Source organism: Oncorhynchus tshawytscha, linkage group LG14, assembly GCF_018296145.1.
Source record: "Oncorhynchus tshawytscha isolate Ot180627B linkage group LG14, Otsh_v2.0, whole genome shotgun sequence".
NCBI lineage: Eukaryota > Metazoa > Chordata > Actinopteri > Salmoniformes > Salmonidae > Oncorhynchus > Oncorhynchus tshawytscha.
Genome location: NC_056442.1, coordinates 32,051,557 through 32,061,939, shown reverse-complemented (window position 1 = coordinate 32,061,939; position 10,383 = coordinate 32,051,557). Strand labels below are relative to the sequence as shown.

The following is a 10,383-nucleotide window of genomic DNA, read 5'->3' as shown; positions in this document are numbered from 1 at the left end:
GCGCGCACTTCCCTTGAATTCACGAACGTACAGTACGCTGTTTGATGGCTTTCGAACAACACAAACAAAGGGGGCTACGCAAGAATATGCACAAACGTAGAAGACAAGCGCACTAATTCAAAGTCCCCGGATGAAGAAACGGAAGTTTCGTCAGTTGGACAGGATGTTTGGGTTTCAAAGTTCATCCTGTGTCTGCCTCTAAAAAACATACATTTGTCAACACGTCAACACAAGTGCATGACAATGTCAAGGTAGGTTTGTTATCAGATTACAACCATGTATGTAGCTACACTCATTGTTAAACGGAGCTAAAGTAAGACGTTTTATATCTTTAAGTACCTACCATGATACCGCCACAGACCAGGCATGCAGCTATTCCTGTAAATCCACCATGGCTACTCCCACCTCCAGAGGTTGATCTACTAGTGTTGGAGAGACTACGGAAAGATAGGGAGGGTGTTAATCCATCTGGATACTGTGTATCAGGATTTTGTGGCCATTTACACAGATGGTTTCAAAGATCCAAGAACACGACATACTGGGTCAGCATTTGTAGTGCAGGAACGTATTACAGATCATCTGGCTGTATATACGGCTGAGCTGATGGCCATACTGTTGGCCTTGCAGTGGGTGGCGGAAGTCAAGCCAGACAGAGTAGTTATTTGCTGTGATTGATGTGAGGTGTTGATGAGTCAGCAGTCCTTTAGCTCATGTAGCAGACAATACCTGCTTTATGAGGTACTACAAACTCATGGCACTATTAGACAGATGGGTATACATATCAGATTCACTTGGGTCCCAGTCCATGTGGGGGTGTAGGGGAATGAGGCAGTTGATGTTGTGGCTAAACAAGCACTTAGTAGTTGGGATGTTATAGTTTCAATGAGCAAGGCAGAAGCAAAAAGCCTGATATTGACAGTGATGGTGCCACGATGGCAGGAGCAGTGGAATAGAGCTATGAAGGACAGGGATTTATTTCAAGTACAGAGGAAAGTCTGGGACGGGAGGACAGCATGAAGGGGCAGAAGAGAGATGGCTATTTTTACAAGGTTAAGTGTGGGACACAACCGGTTGAATAAGACTTTAAAAGGGATAGGAAAACACCCAACAGGAAAGTGTGATTATTGCCAGGAAACAGACCATGGAGCATGCATTGCTACAGTATGGCAGTATCAGAAGGAAAAGGAGAGGATGAGAGCTAGTATGAGGGAGAAGGAGATACAGGAAATTAGTTTTAAAAGTATATTGAGTAGAACTTCATTGGTTATAGTCTCAAATATTTTATATATTTTTTAAGATGAACGGGGCTGGCAGGATTTAGTTTCTCCCTGTCTCTGGACCACACTCCAGTACAGTCGGTGGCGGTAATGCATCATGACGATGAATTGTGAACCGAAGATAAAGCTTACCGAAGAAGAAGCCCAGGCACGCGCAAAAAGTGGCGCACCAAGTTCTCGCATCGATTTTTCTACATAGTATGCTGTCGCCACTCTCTTGCGGTAATTGTTCTACACATTTTTAAAAGAAACCAAAAGCTTTCAAAATATTACGTATTTTATCACTAACAGATGAGAGGACAGCTTAAGTACTTTTCCCGGACATTACCCCTTCACTACAGTCCGCATTTCTGTGTCCAGATTGTAACAAAACAAGTGCATGGCAATGTCAAGGTAAGTTTACCCTTACTAAAAATAAGTGCCGTCAGTGTACAGTATAACTGAAGAACGCTGTAGTATAATTGTAGTTAGAGTGTAGTGTACTGCAAATACTCCGTCCAAAATAACACTTTATTTTTTAAATTTTACTTTAGTAATTTTCAAATCAAATTTTATTGGTCACGTGTTTATCATATGTTATTGCAGGTGTAGCGAAATGCTTGTTTATAGCTCCCAACAGTGCAGTAATATCCAAAAAGTAATACCTAACAATTTCACAACAAATACCCAATACAGACAAATCTAAGTAAAGGCATGGAATTAAGAATATATAAATATTCTTATAGACTAAGATACAGTAGAATATAATAGAATACAGTATATATAGATGAGTAATGCAAAATATGTATTATTAAATAACATTATTAAAGGAGGGCATGTAGTTTGCCCTCCCGGTGATGCGTTGGGCAGATCGTACCACCCTCTGTTGGTGAGACCTCATCTCATTGGTCCAGGAGGTGGGCTTCAGCACTCCTCACCTCATCTCAGCCAGTCACATCGAGGTCCACAACTGCGAGCTCAAAAGAAAGCTGGTACATGCATCTCCATTACTGTCTTAAGGCTGCTTACTATAGGATGGAAACAGTATGCAGTTCTTACGTTAACCTAACTTCACTAATAACACATTTATTCATGTCGTCTAGAAACAGTTAGTATAAAAAATGTAAGCCTAGTTGTGGCGGTCATAGCATTTTGTCAGCCGGTGATTGTCAAGCAAATAACTGCCGGTCTCACGGTAATTGACCATTAATTAACAGCTGAATTAAATAGGAAATATATTTTCTACAAATGATTTGAGGGAGGACGCACATGCGGCTATTCTGTGTTGAGCGGTTAACAGAGAAATGGGTACTCCTATGCTTCATTTAGAGTTATTAATGTAACTTTAGTTGTGATACAAATGTTGGGCTATATGTTTAGATTTTTAATACATTGTAAGGCTGCATGATGCGACTCTAATGATGATTTGTAAAAAGTTAGATGAAAGGCATGAGCTCTGCTTTGTTTTTTTGTGCAGACTGTACACACTTCATCAGTCTCTCATTCACAATCTGACAAGCACTTGACAATGCCTCAAATTACCTGGCTGTATCACCTTTGTGTGGCCTTAATCCCCCCCTGCAAAAATCCATCCCTTTTGTGCCCTTGGGCTGAATATAATAATTATGATCCCCTTCTCCCCGCTGCATGCCGAAGCACCTCTCACTCACATGGCTCTCAGTCACGTGATCAGGTCTTTCTTACAGGCTACAAGTGAAGACAGACACATCGGGGAGGCAACTGCGTGCATCCTTATCCAATTCCGAGGCGCATATTGAAGATTTTGGAAGAACTGTCCACATTTACTTTTTGTCAGCCAACAAGATGAGTAGGCCTAACGAAAAGCAAAAGCACTAGCCTATGTCAATCTACTGTCCCAAATTAATACAACCACAAGCATTCAACAAACTGTTTTAAGCTGTGAGCCTGATGCAACAGATGAGAACGGTTAGCTTAAAATGTTGATAAACTATTAGGCAATTTCTTCACATTATAAGTTCAGCAATGCGCACACAGCAGTATTACCAGGAAAACACCATTCTCAAAAGGGACCACAAATGAGATTATGCATGTAATGCTTTTATTATAAAGGAGCATTCTTATCTTCCCCAAACATGAAACTCACATGCTGCGTATGCATGTCAGGCTCTACACCCTTTGTAAATCGGATTAATTTTAAGAAGTTATTTTGCCACTTTAGTTGTGATACAAACCTTCTAGACCTATGGGCTAGGCTACATGAGGTGTGATACAAACCTTATCAAAACATATAGACCTATGGGCTAGGCTACATGAGGTGTGTGACTGATTAGAAAAAGTTGCAAAAAAAAAGCATGCACTGTTTGCCTTAAGCTGGCCATCATTCACAAGCCGTAATATATCATTCACAGGTGATAGGCTAATATTGTCACCCATCAGACTATTTTTGATTTAAACGTAACATATTCTAAATAATATACAGTACCAGTCAAAAGTTTGGACACCTACTCATTCCAGGGTTTGCCTTGATTACAGCTTTGCACACTCTTGGCATTCTCTCAACCAGCTTCATGAGGTAGTCACCTGGAATGCATTTCAATTAACAGGTGTGTCATGTTAAGTTAATTTGTGGAATTTCTTTCCTTCTTATTGCGTTTGAGCCAATCAGTTGAGTTGTGACAAGGTAGGGGTGGTATACAGAAGATAACCCTATTTGGTAAAAGACCAAGTCCATATTATGGTAAGAACAGCTCAAATAAGCAAAGAGAAACGACAGTCCATCATTACTTTAAGACATGAAGGTCAGTCAATACGGAAAATTTCAAGAACTTTGAAAGTTTCTTCAAGTGCAGTCGGAAAACCATCAAACACTATGATGAAACTGGCTCTCATGAGGACCGCCTTAGGAAAGGAAGACCCAGAGTTACCTCTGTTGCAGAGAATAAGTTCATTAGAGTTACCAGCCTTAGATATTGCAGCCCAAATAAATGCTTCACAGAGTTCAAGTAACACACATCTCAACGTCAACTGTTCAGAGGAAAAGGCGTGAATCAGGCTTTCACGGTCGAATTGCTGCAAAGAAGCCACTACTAAAGGACACCAATAATAAGAAGAGACTTGCTTGGGCCAAGAAACACAAGCAATGGACATTAGAAATGTGATATTTTTGGTTACAACCACTGTGTCATGTGAGATGCAGAGTAGGTGATCGGATGATCTCTCCATGTGTGGTTCCCACTGTGAATTAAGGAGGAGGTGTGACAGGTGATTTATTTAGAATTCAAGGCACACTTAACCAGCATGGCTACCAAAGCATTCTGCAGCTATATGCAATCCTATCTGGTTTGCACTTAGTGCGACTATCATTTGTTTTTCAACAGGACAATGACCCAACATACCTCCAGGCTGTGTAAGGGCTATTTGACCAAGAAGGAGAGTGATGGAGTGCTGTATCAGTTGAGATAGTTTGGGATGAGTTGGACCGCAGAGTGAAGGAAAAACAGCCAACAAGTGCTCAGCATATGTGGGAACTCCTTCAAGACGGTTGGAAAAGTATTCCAGGTGAAGCTGGTTGAGAGAATGCATTGAGTGTGCATGATTCCATATGTGTTATTTCATAGTTGATGTCTTCACCATTATTCTACAGTGTAGAACATAGTAAAAATAAAGAAAAATCCTTGAATGAGTAGGTGTGTCTAAACCTTTGACTGGTACTGCATGTGTGAAATTTGACCATTATCATGCTCCTGTCTCAAAACAGGGGCAGAGAGAATAAAATACATGACTGCACTTAAATTGCGAATGGAGGATGTTTTTCCCATGTTTCATTTTGATGCCAGCCAGGTAAGCAAAACTCCTGTTTCAAAGATAAGCAATGTGCTTAAAATTTGGAAGGTTGAGAAATAAATATAGTTGGCCTAGCCTATCGAAAGCTGATTGGATCCTCAGTTTTCTCACGCAATTGCATAGCCTAAATAAATGTTGCGCAACATGAGCTCATGGGCTCTCATGAAGTGTTTTGATTAGAATTTCGATGACATTTGCAGTGATGTCAGAGTGATTAGAGGGACAATAGTGTGGAGTACCAGGCAGTTAGCACGTTTGGTAGGCTAGTAATGACCATCAGCAGCATCAGAGCTTAGAGAAGCCTAATTACCGTGACTAAACGGTCACATGGAATTGAACTGCAATCATGACTCATGAACGCCGGTGTGGCAGTAATGTGGTCACCTTTACAGCCCTAATCCTAGGCAGTCACGTCCATTTCCAATGTGTTGCAGGTGATATTAGCTATGCATCTGGCACTTACCGGCTCTTCAAATTGCCCAAAAAGCTTGAGATGTCAATCGCAATAGTGACCTACAAGGGAAGTGTGTCTGACTACCCTTGTCAGCTGTAGTTTGACTCCTCCCACTGCTTCAAGGTATGTTAGTGCAAACACGGCAGGGCTCTCCAACCCTGTTCCCGGAGAGCTACCGTCCATAGGTTTTCACTCCAACCCCAATCTAGCGCACCTGATACTAATAATTAGCTTGTTGATAAACTGAATCAGGTTAGTTACAACAGGGGTTGGAGTGAAAACCTACACGAGGGAAGCTCTTCAGGAACAGGTTCACCAAAGCATTTTTCATGAAGGCAACATTGGTTGTTTCTGTTTATATAGCAAAGTCATTTTGTTCCCAAGTGTTTTACTTGTGTATTCATATTGCGACACACATTTCTAAAAATGGATTCCACACTACATTAGGTCAATGCACAAATTGTGTGGGTTGTCTGATATGCTAAATGTATAATCCCTTTGATGTTTACTTTGTGTTGTGCAGAAAAACGCTGCAGGTCGACGGGGTTATCTTCCAGTGCTCTCTCTTCTCCCCAGACTTCTGCATCCAGAAGGTAGGTACCACTTTAGAAAGGTAACACCTTAGCATTGTTGCTGTGATAGCTCTGTAATAGCAATATAATTACAATTGTAACATGGTACCCAAAAGCAATCAGGAACTGTTTATTATCATAGGAAATAAAGCTACTCCGCAAATACTTCAACTGGCGTTTACCCAGGATCATCTGCATCCTGAACCGTGTCCTCTGCTCTCCCTTTTCAGTATGGCCACCTCAGCCCTTTCTTGCTGTGCTGCTCGGTGAATCAATGCTCCAAGACAGGCAAAGCCCCAGTAGCCTGTGGAGAGACCTAACTTAACGACACCACATCCATGATGGAACCTCCTTAGAGAGCCGGGGTGTATGGCCCAATAATCTTGCCTTCCTGCTGAAGTGTGCATTCACTACTTCCCACAAATCTAAAAGCATTGGATTGTTGTTTGCCTGGGATATTGGGAGTTTCCATATTTATAGTGATAATTCCCAAGAAGCCGGTGTTTGTTGGATATGTTGGCATGGTGTTGTTAGGCCCGAGACCAAATCGAGGACTGGCAAACCATGCCAATATATCCAACAAACACCAGCTTCGAGGGCATTATCACTTGTACACGGGTTACCAACATATTCAAATAATGATCGACATTTTCATTAAAAACGTTATTTTTATACATTTATTTGTACAATTTCATCCTTCCACAAGATATAGTCCCTACACAAATCTAGGGTTGCTCGAGACGCGACCAAGTCGCTCGTTCTTTTTGTTTTGTATCTATCGACGCGACCCAACGAGATAATGAGGCATGATTTCGCCTGGCATCGAAAATGTGCTCTCTCGTTAGGACACTGTTGAGCAGAAGAGCTAGCCAACAACACAGCTAACACAATAACTTCTAACTGAAGCAGCAAAGACTGCAAGCTAGGTTTGTTTTGTTTTACCTTTGTATACAGTGGGGCAAAAAAGTATTTAGTCAGCCACCAATTGTGCAAGTTCTCCCACTTAAAAAGATGAGAGGCCTGTAATTTTCATCATAGGTACACTTCAACTATGACAGACAAAATGAGAAAAAAAAATCCAGAAAATCACATTGTAGGATTTTTAATGAATTTATTTGCAAATTATGGTGGGAAATAAGTATTTGGTCACCTACAAACAAGCAAGATTTCTGGCTCTCACAGACCCGTAACTTCTTCTTTAAGAGGCTCCTCTGTCCTCCACTCGTTACCTGTATTTATGGCACCTGTTTGAACTTGTTATCAGTATAAAAGACACCTGTCCACAACCTCAAACAGTCACACTCCAAACTCCACTATGGCCAAGACCAAAGAGCTGTCAAAGGACACCAGAAACAAAATTGTAGACCTGCACCAGGCTGGGAAGACTGAATCTGCAATAGGTAAGCAGCTTGGTTTGAAGAAATCAACTGTGGGAGCAATTATTAGAAAATAGAAGCCATACAAGACCACTGATAATCTCCCTCGATCTGGGGCTCCACGCAAGATCTCACCCCGTGGGGTCAAAATGATCACAAGAACGGTGAGCAAAAATCCCAGAACCACACAGGGGGACCTAGTGAATGACCTGCAGAGAGCTGGGACCAAAGTAACAAAGCCTACCATCAGTAACACACTACGCCGCCAGGGACTCAAATCCTGCAGTGCCAGACGTGTCCCCCTGCTTAAGCCAGTACATGTCCAGGCCCGTCTGAAGTTTGCTAGAGAGCATTTGGATGATCCAGAAGAAGATTGGGAGAATGTCATATGGTCAGATGAAACCAAAATATAACTTTTTGGTAAAAACTCAACTCGTTGTGTTTGGAGGACAAAGAATGCTGAGTTGCATCCAAAGAACACCATACCTACTGTGAAGCATGGGGGTGGAAACATCATGCTTTGGGGCTGTTTTTATGCAAAGGGACCAGGACGACTGCTCCGTGTAAAGGAAGGAATGAATGGGGCCATGTATTGTGAGATTTTGAGTGAAAACCTACTTCCATCAGCAAGGGCATTGAAGATGAAACGTGGCTGGGTCTTTCAGCATGACAATGATCCCAAACACACCGCCCGGGCAACGAAGGAGTGGCTTCGTAAGAAGCATTTCAAGGACCTGGAGTGGCCTAGCCAGTCTCCAGATCTCAACCCCATAGAAAATCTTTGGAGGGAGTTGAAAGTCTGTGTTGCCCAGCAACAGCCAGCAAGGTTTATACAAATCTCCACAGTTAAACTAAATGTTAGTCTAAAAGAAATGTGAGATCCTGTCTAAATGCTTTTTAGAGTGGAGATCAAGGTTATAACTTCCCTTCCTGGGCGGATGAGACAGTGGATTGCACAGTCAGATGGAACAGAGTAAATAGGCATTTTAACGTCATAGATTTAGCCAGTGGTGACTTGTGGAATAGACACCGGCTGAAATGCACTTTTAACCACTCAGCATTCAGGATTAGACCCAACCATTGTATAATACCAGACATTTCCTTTCATATCAGTGAAGGGAAGTGAACAAGTACACTTGATGGAGAGGTTATTTGGATGCACCCAATGTGACAGAAAATACATCCGTTTTGCTGTCTGCACCTATGTAGCACAAATTATATAGAAACGGTTGTAATGTTCCTTTTCAGACTAAAAAGCCTAATATGCCTTCAATTAACATTTTTCTTCCCATGTCCAGCTCACAGAATTAAACGACAATAGTTATTTTATTAGGTGACATTTGGAGCATTACCTGGATAATACATGAGACCGTAACCTACACTGCTCAAAAAAATAAAGGGAACACTTAAACAACACAATGTAACTCCAAGTCAATCACACTTCTGTGAAATCAAACTGTCCACTGAGGAAGCAACACTGATTGACAATACATTTCACATGCTGTTGTGCAAATGGAATAGACCAATAAAGGAGTGGTTCTGCAGGTGGGGACCACAGACCACTTCTCAGTTCCTATGCTTCCTGGCTGATATTTTGGTCACTTTTGAATGCTGGCGGTGCTTTCACTCTAGTGGTAGCATGAGACGGAGTCTACAACCCACACAAGTGGCTCAGGTAGTGCAGCTCATCCAGGATGGCACATCAATGCGAGCTGTGGCAAGAAGGTTTGCTGTGTCTGTCAGCGTAGTGTCCAGAGCATGGAGGCGCTACCAGGAGACAGGCCAGTACATCAGGAGACGTGGAGGAGGCCGTAGGAGGGCAACAACCCAGCAGCAGGACCGCTACCTCCGCCTTTGTGCAAGGAGGAGCAGGAGGAGCACTGCCAGAGCCCTGCAAAATGACCTCCAGCAGGCCACAAATGTGCATGTGTCTGCTCAAACGGTCAGAAACAGACTCCATGAGGGTGGTATGAGGGCCCGATGTCCACAGGTGGGGGTTGTGCTTACAGCCCAACTGTAAGGACGTTTGGCAATTGCCAGAGAACACCAAGATTGGCAAATTCGCCACTGGCGCCCTGTGCTCTTCACAGATGAAAGCAGGTTCACACTGAGCACATGTGACAGACGTGACAGTCTGGAGACGCCGTGGAGAACGTTCTGCTGCCTGCAACATCCTCCAGCATTACCGGTTTGGCGGTGGGTCAGTATGGTGTGGGGTGGCATTTCTTTGGGGGGCCGCACAGCCCTCCTTGTGCTCGCCAGAGGTAGCCTGACTGCCATTAGGTACCGAGATGAGATCCTCAGACCCCTTGTGAGACCATATGCTGGTGCGGTTGGCCCTGGGTTCCTCCTAATGCAAGACAATGCTAGACCTCATGTGGCTGGAGTGTGTCAGCAGTTCCTGCAAGAGGAAGGCATTGATGCTATGGACTGGCCCGCCCGTTCCCCAGACCTGAATCCAATTGAGCACATCTGGGACATCATGTCTCGCTCCATCCACCAACGCCACGTTGTGATTTTGTTGTCAGCACATTCAACTATGTAAAGAAAAAAGTATTTAATAAGAATATTTAATTCATTCAGATCTAGGATGTGTTATTTTAGTGTTCCCTTTATTTTTTTGAGCAGTGTATATAATAACTTAGACACTGATGTGAACTCCTAAGGCCCAATCATTCAACGTGGAATATGTTTTTTTTTTACACAGTAATTGTTAAATTCTCAAACTACAAATACACAGGCTGAAGGTCCCACCAGCCCATACACACAGATCACTTGACAAACACAAAAGAGTAGAGAAGGAAATAATTAAACAAGACGTGACCCACGTGACTCACAGCAGGGTGCTTTCAAGATAACTTTAAACGTAGGTGGAAAAAAGGTCAAATCACGACGTCAGT

At 42.6% G+C, this 10,383-nt stretch overlaps 1 long non-coding RNA gene across 6 annotated transcripts; it reads left to right on the top strand.

Annotated features, from left to right (window-relative positions):
* Window positions 1–118: 118 nt before the first annotated feature.
* Window positions 119–6,728, top strand: LOC112267031. Of its 6 annotated transcripts, none has more exons than XR_002956046.2 (5): window positions 119–251; window positions 4,996–5,078; window positions 5,516–5,658; window positions 6,059–6,128; window positions 6,338–6,728. It is a non-coding gene; the product is annotated as an uncharacterized LOC112267031 (long non-coding RNA). The 6 variants fall into 6 exon arrangements; XR_002956047.2 differs by lacking the exon at window positions 119–251 and adding an exon at window positions 263–1,670; XR_002956045.2 differs by lacking the exon at window positions 119–251 and adding an exon at window positions 4,751–4,796.
* Window positions 6,729–10,383: the final 3,655 nt, after the last annotated feature.